General features: G+C 43.2%; 5 non-coding genes across 5 annotated transcripts; all 5 read right to left on the minus strand.

Annotated features, from left to right (window-relative positions):
- Positions 1-7,899: 7,899 nt before the first annotated feature.
- TRNAH-GUG (transfer RNA histidin (anticodon GUG)) lies at positions 7,900-7,971 on the minus strand. Its single transcript has one exon. It is a non-coding gene; the product is annotated as a tRNA-His (tRNA).
- A 1,289-nt stretch (positions 7,972-9,260) lies between these two features.
- Positions 9,261-9,342, minus strand: TRNAS-AGA (transfer RNA serine (anticodon AGA)). Its single transcript has one exon. It is a non-coding gene; the product is annotated as a tRNA-Ser (tRNA).
- A 5,800-nt stretch (positions 9,343-15,142) lies between these two features.
- On the minus strand, positions 15,143-15,224 carry TRNAS-AGA (transfer RNA serine (anticodon AGA)). The gene has a single exon. It is a non-coding gene; the product is annotated as a tRNA-Ser (tRNA).
- A 1,491-nt stretch (positions 15,225-16,715) lies between these two features.
- TRNAH-GUG (transfer RNA histidin (anticodon GUG)) lies at positions 16,716-16,787 on the minus strand. The gene has a single exon. It is a non-coding gene; the product is annotated as a tRNA-His (tRNA).
- A 1,288-nt stretch (positions 16,788-18,075) lies between these two features.
- Positions 18,076-18,157, minus strand: TRNAS-AGA (transfer RNA serine (anticodon AGA)). The gene has a single exon. It is a non-coding gene; the product is annotated as a tRNA-Ser (tRNA).
- Positions 18,158-20,177: the final 2,020 nt, after the last annotated feature.

Here is a 20,177-nt window from a genome sequence, read left to right on the forward strand (position 1 = left end):
GGCTAGATCCAACACCGTTTTTTAGCTCACTGCACCATCCCAGTTTCAGAACCTGACTGTATGCAAATTAGTCTGTTCCTGTCCCAGTGCATGATGGGAACAGGGCAAACCAAACTACAAAAGCCAATTCTTACACTGGGAAGGAAACAAGCTACCGGGGACCGGTTTCTGGCATTTCAGCCTCTTCGGCCCGGCTTGCTTGAATCCTGATGGTGCAATGAGCAAGGGACTCACATCTGAGTATACCCTTCCACGCTTAGGGTGGACAAAAATATTTACAACAAGGGGTGGTGAGGGACAGAGTCTCTGAATTAAACAGAATACTCTCACCCAGTCAAGAGATCAGGGCTAGATCCAACACCGTTTTTTAGCTCACTGCACCATCCCAGTTTCAGAACCTGACTGTATGCAAATTAGTCTGTTCCTGTCCCAGTGCATGATGGGAACAGGGCAAACCAAACTACAAAAGCCAATTCTTACACTGGGAAGGAAACAAGCTACCGGGGACCGGTTTCTGGCATTTCAGCCTCTTCGGCCCGGCTTGCTTGAATCCTGATGGTGCAATGAGCAAGGGACTCACATCTGAGTATACCCTTCCACGCTTAGGGTGGACAAAAATATTTACAACAAGGGGTGGTGAGGGACAGAGTCTCTGAATTAAACAGAATACTCTCACCCAGTCAAGAGATCAGGGCTAGATCCAACACCGTTTTTTAGCTCACTGCACCATTCCAGTTTCAGAACCTGACTGTATGCAAATTAGTCTGTTCCTGTCCCAGTGCATGATGGGAACAGGGCAAACCAAACTACAAAAGCCAATTCTTACACTGGGAAGGAAACAAGCTACCGGGGACCGGTTTCTGGCATTTCAGCCTCTTCGGCCCGGCTTGCTTGAATCCTGATGGTGCAATGAGCAAGGGACTCACATCTGAGTATACCCTTCCACGCTTAGGGTGGACAAAAATATTTACAACAAGGGGTGGTGAGGGACAGAGTCTCTGAATTAAACAGAATACTCTCACCCAGTCAAGAGATCAGGGCTAGATCCAACACCGTTTTTTAGCTCACTGCACCATCCCAGTTTCAGAACCTGACTGTATGCAAATTAGTCTGTTCCTGTCCCAGTGCATGATGGGAACAGGGCAAACCAAACTACAAAAGCCAATTCTTACACTGGGAAGGAAACAAGCTACCGGGGACCGGTTTCTGGCATTTCAGCCTCTTCGGCCCGGCTTGCTTGAATCCTGATGGTGCAATGAGCAAGGGACTCACATCTGAGTATACCCTTCCACGCTTAGGGTGGACAAAAATATTTACAACAAGGGGTGGTGAGGGACAGAGTCTCTGAATTAAACAGAATACTCTCACCCAGTCAAGAGATCAGGGCTAGATCCAACACCGTTTTTTAGCTCACTGCACCATCCCAGTTTCAGAACCTGACTGTATGCAAATTAGTCTGTTCCTGTCCCAGTGCATGATGGGAACAGGGCAAACCAAACTACAAAAGCCAATTCTTACACTGGGAAGGAAACAAGCTACCGGGGACCGGTTTCTGGCATTTCAGCCTCTTCGGCCCGGCTTGCTTGAATCCTGATGGTGCAATGAGCAAGGGACTCACATCTGAGTATACCCTTCCACGCTTAGGGTGGACAAAAATATTTACAACAAGGGGTGGTGAGGGACAGAGTCTCTGAATTAAACAGAATACTCTCACCCAGTCAAGAGATCAGGGCTAGATCCAACACCGTTTTTTAGCTCACTGCACCATCCCAGTTTCAGAACCTGACTGTATGCAAATTAGTCTGTTCCTGTCCCAGTGCATGATGGGAACAGGGCAAACCAAACTACAAAAGCCAATTCTTACACTGGGAAGGAAACAAGCTACCGGGGACCGGTTTCTGGCATTTCAGCCTCTTCGGCCCGGCTTGCTTGAATCCTGATGGTGCAATGAGCAAGGGACTCACATCTGAGTATACCCTTCCACGCTTTTTGGGCCAGGGACAGACTGATTTGCATATAGCCAGGTTCTGAGCTGGGATGGGGCAGTGAGATAAATAACGGTGATGGATCAAGCCCTGATCTTTGGACTGGGTAAGAGTGGTCTGCTCAATTCAGACACTCTGTTCATCACCACCCCCTTTTGTAAATCGATTTTGGCCACTATAGGTGTGGCAGGGTATACTCAGACATGAGTCCCTTTCTCACTGCTCCATCAGGATTCAAGCAAGCCGGGCCGAAGAGGCTGAAATGCCAGAAACCGGTCCCCGGTAGCTTGTCTCCTTTCTGGTAAAGAATTGGCTTGGTAGTTTAGTCTGCCCTGTTCCCATGATGCACTGGGCCAGGGACAGACTGATTTGCATATAGCCAGGTTCTGAGCTGGGATGGGGCAGTGAGATAAATAACGGTGATGGATCAAGCCCTGATCTTTGGACTGGGTAAGAGTGGTCTGCTCAATTCAGACACTCTGTTCATCACCACCCCCTTTTGTAAATCGATTTTGGCCACTATAGGTGTGGCAGGGTATACTCAGACATGAGTCCCTTTCTCACTGCTCCATCAGGATTCAAGCAAGCCGGGCCGAAGAGGCTGAAATGCCAGAAACCGGTCCCCGGTAGCTTGTCTCCTTTCTGGTAAAGAATTGGCTTGGTAGTTTAGTCTGCCCTGTTCCCATGATGCACTGGGCCAGGGACAGACTGATTTGCATATAGCCAGGTTCTGAGCTGGGATGGGGCAGTGAGATAAATAACGGTGATGGATCAAGCCCTGATCTTTGGACTGGGTAAGAGTGGTCTGCTCAATTCAGACACTCTGTTCATCACCACCCCCTTTTGTAAATCGATTTTGGCCACTATAGGTGTGGCAGGGTATACTCAGACATGAGTCCCTTTCTCACTGCTCCATCAGGATTCAAGCAAGCCGGGCCGAAGAGGCTGAAATGCCAGAAACCGGTCCCCGGTAGCTTGTCTCCTTTCTGGTAAAGAATTGGCTTGGTAGTTTAGTCTGCCCTGTTCCCATGATGCACTGGGCCAGGGACAGACTGATTTGCATATAGCCAGGTTCTGAGCTGGGATGGGGCAGTGAGATAAATAACGGTGATGGATCAAGCCCTGATCTTTGGACTGGGTAAGAGTGGTCTGCTCAATTCAGACACTCTGTTCATCACCACCCCCTTTTGTAAATCGATTTTGGCCACTATAGGTGTGGCAGGGTATACTCAGACATGAGTCCCTTTCTCACTGCTCCATCAGGATTCAAGCAAGCCGGGCCGAAGAGGCTGAAATGCCAGAAACCGGTCCCCGGTAGCTTGTCTCCTTTCTGGTAAAGAATTGGCTTGGTAGTTTAGTCTGCCCTGTTCCCATGATGCACTGGGCCAGGGACAGACTGATTTGCATATAGCCAGGTTCTGAGCTGGGATGGGGCAGTGAGATAAATAACGGTGATGGATCAAGCCCTGATCTTTGGACTGGGTAAGAGTGGTCTGCTCAATTCAGACACTCTGTTCATCACCACCCCCTTTTGTAAATCGATTTTGGCCACTATAGGTGTGGCAGGGTATACTCAGACATGAGTCCCTTTCTCACTGCTCCATCAGGATTCAAGCAAGCCGGGCCGAAGAGGCTGAAATGCCAGAAACCGGTCCCCGGTAGCTTGTCTCCTTTCTGGTAAAGAATTGGCTTGGTAGTTTAGTCTGCCCTGTTCCCATGATGCACTGGGCCAGGGACAGACTGATTTGCATATAGCCAGGTTCTGAGCTGGGATGGGGCAGTGAGATAAATAACGGTGATGGATCAAGCCCTGATCTTTGGACTGGGTAAGAGTGGTCTGCTCAATTCAGACACTCTGTTCATCACCACCCCCTTTTGTAAATCGATTTTGGCCACTATAGGTGTGGCAGGGTATACTCAGACATGAGTCCCTTTCTCACTGCTCCATCAGGATTCAAGCAAGCCGGGCCGAAGAGGCTGAAATGCCAGAAACCGGTCCCCGGTAGCTTGTCTCCTTTCTGGTAAAGAATTGGCTTGGTAGTTTAGTCTGCCCTGTTCCCATGATGCACTGGGCCAGGGACAGACTGATTTGCATATAGCCAGGTTCTGAGCTGGGATGGGGCAGTGAGATAAATAACGGTGATGGATCAAGCCCTGATCTTTGGACTGGGTAAGAGTGGTCTGCTCAATTCAGACACTCTGTTCATCACCACCCCCTTTTGTAAATCGATTTTGGCCACTATAGGTGTGGCAGGGTATACTCAGACATGAGTCCCTTTCTCACTGCTCCATCAGGATTCAAGCAAGCCGGGCCGAAGAGGCTGAAATGCCAGAAACCGGTCCCCGGTAGCTTGTCTCCTTTCTGGTAAAGAATTGGCTTGGTAGTTTAGTCTGCCCTGTTCCCATGATGCACTGGGCCAGGGACAGACTGATTTGCATATAGCCAGGTTCTGAGCTGGGATGGGGCAGTGAGATAAATAACGGTGATGGATCAAGCCCTGATCTTTGGACTGGGTAAGAGTGGTCTGCTCAATTCAGACACTCTGTTCATCACCACCCCCTTTTGTAAATCCATTTTTAGAGAGTTAGCATTTCTCTGCACTTACTGCTCTATTTGCATCAAAACCTGTCTTTAATTGATGTCTGGATTGGGCTGCGAGACAGCTACATATGTGCATTCCCTGTAGACAGCCACAAGACAGGTCACTCAACTGCAACTGCATTCATCTGCATTCTGATTGGCCTGGGGAGAGGTCCGCTCCCCTTACCGCAAATATGTTCAAGAACGATAATTTATGTCAGTAAGTACAGTATACCTACATCTTATAATCATGTGTGTTTAAATAATTTGTCGTTAGATCGTTTAAATATTGAAAAGGATCTGTTTTTAATAGACATTTTACAAAAACAACTGGTACATTTGGGAATTCTGTAAAGGAAAAACCCAACTGCCGTGACATTGCCAACCACAATGCCGCGACTCGGATTCGAACCGAGGTTGCTGAGGCCACAACGCAGACTACTAACCACTATACGATCACGGCGAGCTACTTGGGCTCAATAACGTACAGTGACATGAAGAAATTATAATTCAGAACACTCAGGGCTACTCCTGTGATAGGCTGAATGTGTTCATTGCTTCCTCATTCCTTATACAAAGGCTTTATCTCCTCAGTGGTTGATAGGCTGAAACCGTTTCCTGGCCGCCTGCTTGTGAACTGGCAGGAGTCAAAGATCACACATACACTGGTGGGCCTGTGATGGGACACCAATGCAGAGAAACACACCTGGCGCAGATATTCTATTCTGTTTATTAGACCTGCATCTCCCCTGTACCTCCTCAAGCCATCTGTATGTGAAGCAAGAAAGAGTTAAGGAACGGTTCATCTACACTTTTATTGGGAGGATGCTGCCGTGAGCACCTCTCAGCTAATCACACAAACAGCAGTAAAGCAAGATGACTACAGAGTTAGGGGGGACTGCATGGTTAGGTTTTTGAGGAATTATTGAAACTGACCTCAGTGACCCATAATCAGAGCTGTGGCTAATGACTGCATGCCTAATTATGATGAAGCAAGCACCATGGCTCGTAGGGGCCCCACAACACACTTTTCTTAGCTCATTGAATTAAAGTATAAACTTCTGCCATGTGTGAGTGGTAAAGGCTCGTTAATTTTGTTGCTTTTCAAATTCACGTCTGACAACAAGACAAAGGAACAATGGGGCATCAGACACTTTGGAAAGTAGCCACCAACCGCAGAGAAAGAGAGAAAGAGGGAAAAGACAGTATGAGGTGTGGAGAAAACAGCAGCAGGTACAAGGAGCTCAAATGAGATTAATGGCGCCTAAATAGAGCACATAAAGGAACAGTTACAAATCTAAGAAAAGGGAAAGAAAAGTCTGGGAAAAAACACAGAAAGAGCTTGTAGATGAAATTCTCTTCCAGGAACAGCAGGTTAAGAGAAATTACACAGGGAGCAGTTAAGCTTGAAACACGGGGGAGAATAGAAAAGAAAATGCAGTTTTATGAAGTGTGTTTGCCTAATTCAGCTAGCACTTTTATTTTATTTCTCTATTTGCTTCTTTTATTGGTAAAGTAAGTTTCAAGTGCATGCACAGGTATGACCGAGAGAGCCAGGGTATAATAATTTGAAGCGTTTGCACCAGCGCTAATGAAGGACGAGAGTTATAGAAAAGATATGAAAGGGGGAGCGATAATAAATATGTGATATGGCAATAGTGACACCAAAATAAGCCACCTATTTATAAAACTGACATGGAAGAAATACTAAAGGTTAACTTCTGAAATTGTAGCCGATGTTAAAAAGATTCTCATTGTCGGCAGGATTCGAACCTGCGCGGGGAGACTCCAATGGATTTCTAGTCCATCGCCTTAACCACTCGGCCACAACAACTGACTGCAAGGTGTGTGCACATAATCTGTATGCATGTTTTCAAGGTGTCCCACAGCAAATTCCTGATATTCTGCAATGCACTTTTTAAAAATAAGGTTTTTTTCAGCAGGCACATTCTCTCCTAAAAACAAAAATTGCATGCGTATATCTCTAGTTTGGAATACCATAGGCTTGCATCCATACTCTCATGGGTCACTCAAGTTTTTTGGACCCTATTGCACTCTGTTTTTGTGCTGCTTTTAGTATATGTCCCATATTAAAGAAGTCTACCATCTTTGAGCATTTGAGGCTCCTTTGTAAGTGCTTTATATTTTTTCCTTGAAGAGCTATATAATAAAGGGGTCCGGGAAGGATTGCATTTATGGAAGATAAAAGAAGGCCCACTTGTCTCACCAAATGCTGTAGAGAAACCTGATGTTTTACTCATGTTATCCTTAGTTCGTTTTTGTTAGACCTTGCATTCTTAAGGTGGTCCCAACCCCACCTTATTGCTTTTCACCTCCGCATTTTGCTGTATCTTTTTGTTGGCCTTAGGACTCTGATCACTTTATCGCTACTAATCAGTGCTGAAGTGCACGTGCTTCTTCCCTAATCATGTGTATAATTGGAGTATACCTGACTGACAGATTTAATTTACTTGAAAGCCCCTTGTAAAGTGGTATACCATATACCCAGGGACTGATTGTGCCGCCCTAGGAAATAGCATTTCAAACCTGTCTCAAGCCTGCTACTGCAGTGCCTGTGCTGCAGTGTACTGCCACTTCGACTTGGCATTTAAAACTACTTGCCAAGCCTTAAACTCCAATTTTATTACATATCAGTAACCCCTAAGGTAGGCCCTAGGTAGTCCTAGGGGCATCATGCTATGTAAGTAAAAGGTAAGACATGTACTGTGGTAGTATGTATATCCTAGTAGTATCAAACAGTCTATTACATTTTTCACTACTGTGAGGTCTGCCCCTCTCATAGGTTAGCATTGGGTATTCCCTTATACTTTTTGGGGGGTAATTCCATATCAGAGGGGAGAAGCTTTATTTATTTATTGATAAATCCTATCTACTGGTGAGGTTGGATTTAATCTTACTATTGTATAAATGCCATTTTTAGAGAGTGAGCATTTCTCTGCACTTACTGCTCTATTTGCATTGAAACCTGTCTTCGATTGACGTCTGGATTGGGCTGCGAGACAGCTACATATGTGCATTCCCTGTAGACAGCCACAACACAGGTCACTCAACTGCAACTGCATTCATCTGCATTCTGATTGGCCTGGGGGAGAGCTCCGCTCCCCTTACCGCAAATATGTTCAAGAACGATAATCGATGTCAGTAAGTACAGTATACCTACATCTTATAATCATGTGTGTTTAAATAATTTGTTGTTAGATCGTTTAAATATTGAAAAGGATCTGTTTTTAATAGACATTTTACAAAAACAACCGGTACATTTGGGAATTCTGTAAAGGAAAAACCCAACTGCCGTGACATTGCCAACCACAATGCCGTGACTCGGATTCGAACCGAGGTTGCTGCGGCCACAACGCAGAGTACTAACCACTATACGATCACGGCGAGCTACTTGGGCTCAATAACGTACAGTGACATGAAGAAATTATAATTCGGAACACTCAGGGCTACTCCTGTGATAGGCTGAATGTGTTCATTGCTTCCTCGTTCCTTATACAAAGGCTTTATCTCCTCAGTGGTTGATAGGCTGAAACCGTTTCCTGGCCGCCTGCTTGTGAACTGGCAGGAGTCAAAGATCACACATACACTGGTGGGCCTGTGATGGGACACCAATGCAGAGAAACACACCTGGCGCAGATATTCTATTCTGTTTATTAGACCTGCATCTCCCCTGTACCTCCTCTAGCCATCTGTATGTGAAGCAAGAAAGAGTTAAGGAACGGTCCATCTACACTTGTATTGGGAGTATGCTGCCGTGAGCTCCTCCCAGCTAATCACACAAACAGCAGTAAAGCAAGATAACTACACAGTTAGGGGGGACTGCATAATTAGGTTTTTGAGGAATTATTGAAACTGACCTCACTGACCCATAATCAGAGCTGTGGCTAATGACTGCATGCCTAATTATGATGAAGCAAGCACCATGGCTCGTAGGGGCCCCACAACACACTTTTCTTAGCTCATTGAATTAAAGTATAAACTTCTGCCATGTGTGAGTGGTAAAGGCTTGTTAATTTTGTTGCTTTTCAAATTCACGTCTGACAACAAGACGAAGGAACATTGGGGCATCAGACGCTTTGGAAAGTAGCCACCAACCGCAGAGAAAGAGAGAAAGAGGGAAAAGACAGTATGAGGTGTGGAGAAAACAGCAGCAGGTACAAGGAGCTCAAATGAGATTAATGGCGCCTAAATAGAGCACGTAAAGGAACAGTTACAAATCTAAGAAAAGGGAAAGAAAAGACTAGGAAAAAACACAGAAAGAGCTTGTAGATGAAATTCTCTTCCAGGAACAGCAGGTTAAGAGAAATTGCACAGGGAGCAGTTAAGCTTGTAACACGGGGGAGAATAGAAAAGAAAATGCAGTTTTATGAAGTGTGTTTGCCTAATCCAGCTAGCACTTTTATTTTATTTCTCTATTTGCTTCTTTTATTGGTAAAGTAAGTTTCAAGTGCATGCACAGGTATGACCGAGAGATCCAGGGTATAATAATTTGAAGCGTTTGCACCAGCGCTAATGAAGGACGAGAGTTATAGCAAAGATATGAAAGGGGGAGCGATAATAAATATGTGATATGGCAATAGTGACACCAAAATAAGCCACCTATTTATAAAACTGACATGGAAGAAATACTAAAGGTTAACTTCTGAAATTGTAGCCGATGTTAAAAAGATTCTCGTTGTCGGCAGGATTCGAACCTGCGCGGGGAGACCCCAATGGATTTCTAGTCCATCGCCTTAACCACTCGGCCACAACAACTGACTGCAAGGTGTGTGCACATAATCTGTATGCAAGTTTTCAAGGTGTCCCACAGCAAATTCCTGATATTCTGCAATGCACTTTTTAAAAATAAGGTTTTTTTCAGCAGGCACATTCTCTCCTAAAAACAAAAATTGCATGCGTATATCTCTAGTTTGGAATACCATAGGCTTGCATGCATACTCTCATGGGTCACTCAAGTTTTTTGGACCCTATTGCACTCTGTTTTCGTGCTGCTTTTAGTATATGTCCCATATTAAAGAAGTCTACCATCTTTGAGTATTTGAGGCTCCTTTGTAAGTGCTTTATATTTTTTCCTTGAAGAGCTATATAATAAAGGGGTCCGGGAAGGATTGCATTTATGGAAGATAAAAGAAGACCCACTTGTCTCACCAAATGCTGTAGAGAAACCTGATGTTTTACTCATGTTATCCTTAGTTCGTTTTTGTTAGACCTTGCATTCTTAAGGTGGTCCCAACCCCACCTTATTGCTTTTCACCTCCGCATTTTGCTGTATCTTTTTCTTGGCCTTAGGACTCTGATCACTTTATCGCTACTAATCAGTGCTGAAGTGCACATGCTTCTTCCCTAATCATGTGTATAATGGAGTATACCTGACTGACAGATTTAATTTACTTGAAAGCCCCTTGTAAAGTGGTATACCATATACCCAGGGACTGATTGTGCCGCCCAAATAAATAGCATTTCAAACCTGTCTCAAGCCTGCTACTGCAGTGCCTGTGCTGCAGTGTACTGCCACTTCGACTTGGCATTTAAAACTACTTGCCAAGCCTTAAACTCCAAATTTATTACATATCAGTAACCCCTAAGGTAGGCCCTAGGTAGTCCTAGGGGCATCATGCTATGTAAGTAAAAGGTAAGACATGTACTGTGGTAGTTTGTATGTCCTAGTAGTATCAAACAGTCTATTACATTTTTCACTACTGTGAGGTCTGCCCCTCTCATAGGTTAGCATTGGGTATTCCCTTATACTTTTTGGGGGGTAATTCCATATCAGAGAGGAGAAGCTTTATTTATTTATTGATAAATCCTATCTACTGGTGAGGTTGGATTTAATCTTACTATAGTATAAATGCCATTTTTAGAGAGTGAGCATTTCTCTGCACTTACTGCTCTATTTGCATTGAAACCTGTCTTCGATTGACGTCTGGATTGGGCTGCGAGACAGCTACATATGTGCATTCCCTGTAGACAGCCACAACACAGGTCACTCAACTGCAACTGCATTCATCTGCATTCTGATTGGCCTGGGGGAGAGCTCCGCTCCCCTTACCGCAAATATGTTCAAGAACGATAATTTATGTCAGTAAGTACAGTATACCTACATCTTATAATCATGTGTGTTTAAATAATTTGTTGTTAGATCGTTTAAATATTGAAAAGGATCTGTTTTTAATAGACATTTTACAAAAACAACTGGTACGTTTGGGAATTCTGTAAAGGAAAAACCCAACTGCCGTGACATTGCCAACCACAATGCCGTGACTCGGATTCGAACCGAGGTTGCTGCGGCCACAACGCAGAGTACTAACCACTATACGATCACTGCGAGCTACTTGGGCTCAATAACGTACAGTGACATGAAGAAATTATAATTCGAAAAACTCAGGGCTACTCCTGTGATAGGCTGAATGTGTTCATTGCTTCCTCATTCCTTATACAAAGGCTTTATCTCCTCAGTGGTTGATAGGCTGAAACCGTTTCCTGGCCGCCTGCTTGTGAACTGGCAGGAGTCAAAGATCACACATACACTGGTGGGCCTGTGATGGGACACCAATGCAGAGAAACACACCTGGCGCAGATATTCTATTCTGTTTATTAGACCTGCATCTCCCCTGTACCTTCTCAAGCCATCTGTATGTGAAGCAAGAAAGAGTTAAGGAACGGTCCATCTACACTTTTATTGGGAGGATGCTGCCGTGAGCTCCTCCCAGCTAATCACACAAACAGCAGTAAAGCAAGATAACTACACAGTTAGGGGGGACTGCATGGTTAGGTTTTTGAGGAATTATTGAAACTGACCTCAGTGACCCATAATCAGAGCTGTGGCTAATGACTGCATGCCTAATTATGATGAAGCAAGCACCATGGCTCATAGGGGCCCCACAACACACTTTTCTTAGCTCATTGAATTAAAGTATAAACTTCTGCCATGTGTGAGTGGTAAAGACTCGTTAATTTTGTTGCTTTTCAAATTCACGTCTGACAACAAGACGAAGGAACATTGGGGCATCAGACGCTTTGGAAAGTAGCCACCAACCGCAGAGAAAGAGAGAAAGAGGGAAAAGACAGTATGAGGTGTGGAGAAAACAGCAGCAGGTACAAGGAGCTCAAATGAGATTAATGGCGCCTAAATAGAGCACGTAAAGGAACAGTTACAAATCTAAGAAAAGGGAAAGAAAAGACTAGGAAAAAATACAGAAAGAGCTTGTAGATGAAATTCTCTTCCAGGAACAGCAGGTTAAGAGAAATTACACAGGGAGCAGTTAAGCTTGTAACACGGGGGAGAATAGAAAAGAAAATGCAGTTTTATGAAGTGCGTTTGCCTAATCCGGCTAGCACTTTTATTTTATTTCTCTATGTGCTTCTTTTATTGGTAAAGTAAGTTTCAAGTGCATGCACAGGTATGACCGAGAGAGCCAGGGTATAATAATTTGAAGCGTTTGCACCAGCGCTAATGAAGCACGAGAGTTATAGCAAAGATATGAAAGGGGGAGCGATAATAAATATGTGATATGGCAATAGTGACACCAAAATAAGCCACCTATTTATAAAACTGACATGGAAGAAATACTAAAGGTTACCTTCTGAAATTGTAGCCGATGTTAAAAAGATTCTCGTTGTCGGCAGGATTCGAACCTGCGCGGGGGGACCCCAATGGATTTCTAGTCCATCACTTTAACCACTCGGCCACAACAACTGACTGTAAGGTGTGTGCACATAATCTGTATGCAAGTTTTCAAGGTGTCCCACAGCAAATTCCTGATATTCTGCAATGCACTTTTTAAAAATAATGTTTTTTTCAGCAGGCACATTCTCTCCTAAAAACAAAAATTGCATGCGTATATCTCTAGTTTGGAATACCATAGGCTTGCATGCATACTCTCATTGGTCACTCAAGTTTTTTGGACCCTATTGCACTCTGTTTTCGTGCTGCTTTTAGTATATGGCCCATATTACAGAAGTCAACCATCTTTGAGTATTTGAGGCTCCTTTGTAAGTGCTTTATATTTTTTCCTTGAAGAGCTATATAATAAAGGGGTCCGGGAAAGATTGCATTTATGGAAGATGAAAGAAGGCCCACTTGTCTCACCAAATGCTGTAGAGAAACCTGATGTTTTACTCATGTTATCCTTAGTTCGTTTTTGTTAGACCTTGCATTCTTAAGGTGGTCCCAACCCCACCTTATTGCTTTTCACCTCCGCATTTTGCTGTATCTTTTTGTTGGCCTTAGGACTCTGATCTTTTTATCGCTACTAATCAGTGCTGAAGTGCACGTGCTTCGTCCCTAATCATGTGTATAATTGGAGTATACCTGACTGACAGATTTAATTTACTTGAAAGCCCCTTGTGAAGTGGTATTCCATATACCCAGGGACTGATTGTGCCGCCCAAAGAAATAGCATTTCAAACCTGTCTCAAGCCTGCTACTGCAGTGCCTGTGCTGCAGTGTACTGCCACTTCGACTTGGCATTTAAAACTACTTGCCAAGCCTTAAACTTCAATTTTATTACATATCAGTAACCCCTAAGGTAGGCCCTAGGTAGTCCTCGGGGCATCATGCTATGTAAGTAAAAGGTAAGACATGTACTGTGGTAGTTTGTATGTCCTAGTAGTATAAAACAGTCTATTACATTTTTCACTACTGTGAGGTCTGCCCCTCTCATAGGTTAGCATTGGGTATTCCCTTATACTTTTTGGGGGGTAATTCCATATCAGAGAGGAGAAGCTTTATTTATTTATTGATAAATCCTATCTACTGGTGAGGTTGGATTTAAGCTTACTATTGTATAAATGCCATTTTTAGAGAGTTAGCATTTCTCTGCACTTACTGCTCTATTTGCATCAAAACCTGTCTTTAATTGATGTCTGGATTGGGCTGCGAGACAGCTACATATGTGCATTCCCTGTAGACAGCCACAAGACAGGTCACTCAACTGCAACTGCATTCATCTGCATTCTGATTGGCCTGGGGAGAGGTCCGCTCCCCTTACCGCAAATATGTTCAAGAACGATAATTTATGTCAGTAAGTACAGTATACCTACATCTTATAATCATGTGTGTTTAAATAATTTGTCGTTAGATCGTTTAAATATTGAAAAGGATCTGTTTTTAATAGACATTTTACAAAAACAACTGGTACATTTGGGAATTCTGTAAAGGAAAAACCCAACTGCCGTGACATTGCCAACCACAATGCCGCGACTCGGATTCGAACCGAGGTTGCTGAGGTCACAACGCAGACTACTAACCACTATACGATCACGGCGAGCTACTTGGGCTCAATAACGTACAGTGACATGAAGAAATTATAATTCGGAACACTCAGGGCTACTCCTGTGATAGGCTGAATGTGTTCATTGCTTCCTCATTCCTTATACAAAGGCTTTATCTCCTCAGTGGTTGATAGGCTGAAACCGTTTCCTGGCCGCCTTCTTGTGAACTGGCAGGAGTCAAAGATCACACATACACTGGTGGGCCTGTGATGGGACACCAATGCAGAGAAACACACCTGGCGCAGATATTCTATTCTGTTTATTAGACCTGCATCTCCCCTGTACCTCCTCAAGCCATCTGTATGTGAAGCAAGAAAGAGTTAAGGAACGGTTCATCTACACTTTTATTGGGAGGATGCTGCCGTGAGCTCCTCCCAGCTAATCACACAAACAGCAGTAAAGCAAGATGACTACAGAGTTAGGGGGGACTGCATGGTTAGGTTTTTGAGGAATTATTGAAACTGACCTCAGTGACCCATAATCAGAGCTGTGGCTAATGACTGCATGCCTAATTATGATGAAGCAAGCACCATGGCTCGTAGGGGCCCCACAACACACTTTTCTTAGCTCATTGAATTAAAGTATAAACTTCTGCCATGTGTGAGTGGTAAAGGCTCGTTAATTTTGTTGCTTTTCAAATTCACGTCTGACAACAAGACAAAGGAACAATGGGGCATCAGACACTTTGGAAAGTAGCCACCAACCGCAGAGAAAGAGAGAAAGAGGGAAAAGACAGTATGAGGTGTGGAGAAAACAGCAGCAGAGGCAAGGAGCTCAAATGAGATTAATGGCGCCTAAATAGAGCACATAAAGGAACAGTTACAAATCTAAGAAAAGAGAAAGAAAAGACTAGGAAAAAACACAGAAAGAGCTTGTAGATGAAATTCTCTTCCAGGAACAGCAGGTTAAGAGAAATTACACAGGGAGCAGTTAAGCTTGTAACACGGGGGAGAATAGAAAAGAAAATGCAGTTTTATGAAGTGTGTTTGCCTAATCCAGCTAGCACTTTTATTTTATTTCTCTATTTGCTTCTTTTATTGGTAAAGTAAGTTTCAAGTGCATGCACAGGTACGACCGAGAGAGCCAGGGTATAATAATTTGAAGCGTTTGCACCAGCGCTAATGAAGGACGAGAGTTATAGCAAAGATATGAAAGGGGGAGCGATAAAAAATATGTGATATGGCAATAGTGACACCAAAATAAGCCACCTATTTATAAAACTGACATGGAAGAAATACTAAAGGTTAACTTCTGAAATTGTAGCCGATGTTAAAAAGATTCTCGTTGTCGGCAGGATTCGAACCTGCGCGGGGAGACCCCAATGGATTTCTAGTCCATCGCCTTAACCACTCGGCCACAACAACCGACTGTAAGGCGTGTGCACATAATCTGTATGCAAGTTTTCAAGGTGTCCCACAGCAAATTCCTGATATTCTGCAATGCACTTTTTAAAAATAATGTTTTTTTCAGCAGGCACATTCTCTCCTAAAAACAAACATTGCATGCGTATATATCTAGTTTGGAATACCATAGGCTTGCATGCATACTCTCATGGGTCACTCAAGTTTTTTGGACCCTATTGCACTCTGTTTTCATGCTGCTTTTAGAATATGACCCATATTACAAAAGTCTACCATCTTTGAGTATTTGAGGCTCCTTTGTAAGTGCTTTATATTTTTTCCTTGAAGAGCTATATAATAAAGGGGTCCGGGAATGATTGCATTTATGGAAGATAAAAGAAGGCCCACTTGTCTCACCAAATGCTGTAGAGAAACCTGATGTTTTACTCATGTTATCCTTAGTTCGTTTTTGTTAGACCTTGCATTCTTAAGGTGGTCCCAACCCCACCTTATTGCTTTTCACCTCCGCATTTTGCTGTATCTTTTTGTTGGCCTTAGGACTCTGATCTTTTTATCGCTACTAATCAGTGCTGAAGTGCACGTGCTTCGTCCCTAATCATGTGTATAATTGGAGTATACCTGACTGACAGATTTAATTTACTTGAAAGCCCCTTGTAAAGTGGTATACCATATACCCAGGGACTGATTGTGCCGCCCAAAGAAATAGCATTTCAAACCTGTCTCAAGCCTGCTACTGCAGTGCCTGTGCTGCAGTGTACTGCCACTTCGACTTGGCATTTAAAACTACTTGCCAAGCCTTAAACTCCAATTTTATTACATATCAGTAACCCCTAAGGTAGGCCCTAGGTAGTCCTAGGGGCATCATGCTATGCAAGTAAAAGGTAAGACATGTACTGTGGTAGTTTGTATTTCCTAGTAGTATCAGTCTATTAAATTTTTCACTACTGTGAGGTCTGCCCCTCTCATAGGTTAGCATTGGGTATTCCCTTATACTTTTTGGGGGGTAATTCCATATCAGAGAGGAGAAGCTTTATTTATTTATTGATAAATCCTATCTACTGGTGAGGTTGGATTTAATCTTACTATTGTATAAATGCCATTTTTAGAGAGTGAGCATTTCTCTGCACTTACTGCTCTATTTGCATTGAAACCTGTCTTCGATTGACGTCTGGATTGGGCTGCGAGACAGCTACATATATGCATTCCCTGTAGACAGCCACAACACAGGTCACTCAACTGCAACTGCATTCATCTGCATTCTGATTGGCCTGGGGGAGAGCTCCGCTCCCCTTACCGCAAATATGTTCAAGAACGATAATTTATGTCAGTAAGTACAGTATACCTACATCTTATAATCATGTGTGTTTAAATAATTTGTCGTTAGATCGTTTAAATATTGAAAAGGATCTGTTTTTAATAGACATTTTACAAAAACAACTGGTTTGGGAATTCTGTAAAGGAAAATCCCAACTGCCGTGACATTGCCAACCACAATGCCGTGACTCGGATTCGAACCGAGGTTGCTGCAGCCACAACGCAGAGTACTAACCACTATACGATCACGGCGAGCTACTTGGGCTCAATAATGTACAGTGACATGAAGAAATTATAATTCGGAACACTCAGGGCTACTCCTGTGATAGGCTGAATGTGTTCATTGCTTCCTCATTCCTTATACAAAGGCTTTATCTCCTCATTGGATGATAGGCTGAAACCGTTTCCTGGCCGCCTGCTTGTGAACTGGCAGGAGTCAAAGATCACACATACACTGGTGGGCCTGTGATGGGACACCAATGCAGAGAAACACACCCGGCGCAGATATTCTATTCTGTTTATTAGACCAGCATCTCCCCTGTACCTCCTCAAGCCATCTGTATGTGAAGCAAGAAAGAGTTAAGGAACGGTCCATCTACACTTTTATTGGGAGGATGATCCGTGATATCCTCCCAGCTAATCACACAAACAGCAGTAAAGCAAGATAACCACACAGTTAGGGGGGGCTGCATGGTTAGGTTTTTGAGGAATTATTGAAACTGACCTCATTGACCCATAATCAGAGCTGTGGCTAATGACTGCATGCCTAATTATGATGAAGCAAGCACCATGGCTCGTAGGGTCCCCACAACACACTTTTCTTAGCTCATTGAATTAAAGTATAAACTTTTGCCATGTGTGAGTGGTAAAGGCTTGTTAATTTTGTTGCTTTTCAAATTCACGTCTGACAACAAGACGAAGGAACATTGGGGCATCAGACGCTTTGGAAAGTAGCCACCAACCGCAGAGAAAGAGAGAAAGAGGGAAAAGACAGTATGAGGTGTGGAGAAAACAGCAGCAGGTACAAAGAGCTCAAATGAGATTAATGGCGCCTAAGTAGAGCACGTAAAGGAACAGTTACAAATCTAAGAAAAGGGAAAGAAAAGACTAGGAAAAAACACAGAAAGAGCTTGTAGATGAAATTCTCTTCCAGGAACAGCAGGTTAAGAGAAATTACACAGGGAGCAGTTAAGCTTGTTAGACGGGGGAGAATAGAAAGGAAAATGCAGTTTTATGAAGTGTGTTTGCCTAATCCATGTAGCACTTTTATTTTATTTCTCTATTTGCTTCTTTTATTGTTAAAGTAAGTTTCAAGTGCATGCACAGGTATGACCGAGAGAGCCAGGTTATAATAATTTGAAGCGTTTGCACCAGCGCTAATGAAGGACGAGAGTTATAGCAAAGATATGAAAGCGGGAGCGATAATAAATATGTGATATGGCAATAGTGACACCAAAATAAGCCACCTATTTATGAAACTGACATGGAAGAAATACTAAAGGTTAACTTCTGAAATTGTAGCCGATGTTAAAAAGATTCTCGTTGTCAGCAGGATTCGAACCTGCGCGGGGAGACCCCAATGGATTTCTAGTCCATCGCCTTAACCACTCGGCCACAACAACTGACTGTAAGGTGTGTGCACATAATCTGTATGCAAGTTTTCAAGGTGTCCCACAGCAAATTCCTGATATTCTGCAATGCACTTTTAAAAAATAATGTTTTTTTCAGCAGGCACATTCTCTCCTAAAAACAAAAATTGCATGCGTATATCTCTAGTTTGGAATACCATAGGCTTGCATGCATACTCTCATGGGTCACTCAAGTTTTTTGGACCCTATTGCACTCTGTTTTCGTGCTGCTTTTAGTATATGGCCCATATTACAGAAGTCTACCATCTTTGAGTATTTGAGGCTCCTTTGTAAGTGCTTTATATTTTTTCCTGGAAGAGCTATATAATAAAGGGGTCCAGGAAGGATTGCATTTATGGAAGATAAAAGAAGGCCCACTTGTCTCACCAAATGCTGTAGAGAAACCTGATGTTTTACTCATGTTATCCTTAGTTCGTTTTTGTTAGACCTTGCATTCTTAAGGTGGTCCCAACCCCACCTTATTGCTTTTCACCTCCGCATTTTGCTGTATCTTTTTGTTGGCCTTAGGACTCTGATCACTTTATCGCTACTAATCAGTGCTGAAGTGCACGTGCTTCTTCCCTAATCATGTGTATAATTGGAGTATACCTGACTGACAGATTTAATTTACTTGAAAGCCCCTTGTAAAGTGGTATACCGTATACCCAGGGACTGATTGTGCCGCCCAAAGAAATAGCATTTCAAACCTGTCTCAAGCCTGCTACTGCAGTGCCTGTGCTGCAGTGTACTGCCACTTCGACTTGGCATTTAAAACTACTTGCCAAGCCTTAAACTCCAATTTTATTACATATCAGTAACCCCTAAGGTAGGCCCTAGGTAGTCCTAGGGGCATCATGCTATGCAAGTAAAAGGTAAGACATGTACTGTGGTAGTTTGTATGTCCTAGTAGTATCAGTCTATTACATTTTTCACTACTGTGAGGTCTGCCCCTCTCATAGGTTAGCATTGGGTATTCCCTTATACTTTTTGGGGGGTAATTCCATATCAGAGAGGAGAAGCTTTATTTATTTATTGATAAATCCTATCTACTGGTGAGGTTGGATTTAATCTTACTATTGTATAAATGCCATTTTTAGAGAGTGAGCATTTCTCTGCACTTACTGCTCTATTTGCATTGAAACCTGTCTTCGATTGATGTCTGGATTGGGCTGCGAGACAGCTACATATGTGCATTCCCTGTAGACAGCCACAACACAGGTCACTCAACTGCAACTGCATTCATCTGCATTCTGATTGGCCTGGGGGAGAGCTCCGCTCCCCTTACCGCAAATATGTTCAAGAACGATAATTTATGTCAGTAAGTACAGTATACCTACATCTTATAATCATGTGTGTTTAAATAATTTGTCGTTAGATCGTTTAAATATTGAAAAGGATCTGTTTTTAATAGACATTTTACAAAAACAACTGGTACATTTGGGAATTCTGTAAAGGAAAAACCCAACTGCCGTTACATTGCCAACCACAATGCCGTGACTCGGATTCGAACCGAGGTTGCTGCAGCCACAACGCAGAGTACTAACCACTATACGATCACGGTGAGCTACTTGGGCTCAATAACGTACAGTGACATGAAGAAATTATAATTCGGAACACTCAGGGCTACTCCTGTGATAGGCTGAATGTGTTCATTGCTTCCTCATTCCTTATACAAAGGCTTTATCTCCTCAGTGGTTGATAGGCTGAAACCGTTTCCTGGCCGCCTGCTTGTGAACTGGCAGGAGTCAAAGATCACACATACACTGGTGGGCCTGTGATGGGACACCAATGCAGAGAAACACACCTGGCGCAGATATTCTATTCTGTTTATTAGACCTGCATCTCCCCTGTACCTCCTCAAGCCATCTGTATGTGAAGCAAGAAAGAGTTAAGGAACGGTCCATCTACACTTTTATTGGGAGGATGCTGCCGTGAGCTCCTCCCAGCTAATCACACAAACAGCAGTAAAGCAAGATAACTACATAGTTAGGGGGGACTGCATGGTTAGGTTTTT

The sequence above is a fragment of the Lissotriton vulgaris genome, chromosome 1_1, assembly GCF_964263255.1.
Source record: "Lissotriton vulgaris chromosome 1_1, aLisVul1.2, whole genome shotgun sequence".
In the NCBI taxonomy this organism is placed as follows: Eukaryota; Metazoa; Chordata; class Amphibia; order Caudata; family Salamandridae; genus Lissotriton; species Lissotriton vulgaris.